The sequence below is a fragment of the Bos javanicus genome, chromosome 26 (genome assembly GCF_032452875.1).
Source record: "Bos javanicus breed banteng chromosome 26, ARS-OSU_banteng_1.0, whole genome shotgun sequence".
NCBI classification, from domain to species: domain Eukaryota; kingdom Metazoa; phylum Chordata; class Mammalia; order Artiodactyla; family Bovidae; genus Bos; species Bos javanicus.
The window spans coordinates 2,194,385-2,195,876 of NC_083893.1; the positions used below are offsets into that span (position 1 = coordinate 2,194,385).

Here is a 1,492-nt window from a genome sequence, read left to right on the forward strand (position 1 = left end):
AACCAAGCAGGACCCCATAGGGCCTTCAGGGTTGGGGGGGCCCTTTCCCCCCTACCCTCTGCTTAACTCCTCTCTGAAGTACTTAGGTAACAGTAATCTAATGCACATTCCTGAGTTGTTCTGCAGAGGTGAAAACCACCACCAAGTGGGAGAAATTAACTACTTGATGATCATGAACAAACAACCCCCAGACCTACACAGCATGTCAAGGATTGATAAAGTTAACCCCTGTAACATCGCTCTGTTACCTCATCATCAACCAATCAGAGAATTGTGCAGGAAGTGATCCCATAAAAAACATTTTTTGGGGGGGGCAGGAACCATTATCTCCTTGCATGGCTCTACAATAAATATTTCTCTGCTCCAAACTCTGACATTTTGGTTTGTTTGGCCTGTGTGTCAGACACACAAACTTGCACTAAAACTAGCATTCACAAGTTATCTAAAATAAGCTGGTAAACCAACTTACATTTCCCAAATAAAAATTTTTCAATACAGGCCTCTATGGAGAGTGCAATTATTTCTCAAGGCAAATGTCATAAATATTGCAGTGGAGCAAAAAATCCTCTTGAAGATTAGCTCAGGGATAGAGTTTTGGCAACATGTATTTTTTTTTTAATCACATTGAATTGTCTTATTTCTTATACTCAAAGAGAACAAGATTCAAGATTTCTGCTATTTGCATTGGAAAAAGAATATCACTCACATGCTCACTGACTGGCACAAGAATAACAAAGTGCTGACTCAAGAAACTGGCTTCAAGGCATACAGAAAGTCCTTCCAGCCTTGGTGTTGTGCTATGGGGGGGAAAAGAGATTTATAAACTCCGGAGTAAAGTTCTGCCTACCTGAGGCTGCTGCTTTGCGGAGACCCCAGGAGAAGTCACTGTCACCATGTCCGACCAGGAAGCAAAACCTTCAACCGAGGACTTGGGGGATAAGAAAGAAGGAGAATATAGTAAACTCAAAGTCACCAGACAGGATAGCAGTGAGAGTCACTTCAAAGTGAAAATGGTGATACATCTCAAGAAACTCAAAGAATCAGATTGTCAAAGACAGGAAGTTCCCATGAATTCACTCAGGTTTCTCCTTGAAGGTCAGAAAATTGTTGATAATCACACTCCCAAAGAACTGTGAATGGAAGAAAAAGATATGATCAAAATTTATCAGAAATAAACAGGGGGTCATTCAATGGTTTAGGTATTCTTTTATTTTTTCTTTTCTCTTAACCCTCTTTTATTTTTAAAAATAGCTTTTTTTGTAATGTGGTATTCAAAACCAAATTGAAAACCGGCACCCCAACTCTTTAAAAATATCTGGAAACTTGAATTCTAGAGCCCATTATTCATCATTGTTTGTTTTCATTGTGCTGATTTTTGGTGATCAAATCTCAGCTCCCTTCATATCACTCTGTCCTTTTAAAAAATTACATGTGTGCATAGAGAGGCCACCTTTTCCAGGACTATGCATTTGCAGACTTGTGATAAATAAGG

The 1,492-nt window shown here is 39.2% G+C and overlaps 1 pseudogene; it reads left to right on the forward strand.

The window, feature by feature from the left end:
- Nucleotides 1–854: 854 nt before the first annotated feature.
- On the forward strand, nt 855–1,199 carry LOC133239651 (small ubiquitin-related modifier 1-like; annotated as a pseudogene).
- The last annotated feature ends 293 nt before the right edge of the window (nt 1,200–1,492 follow it).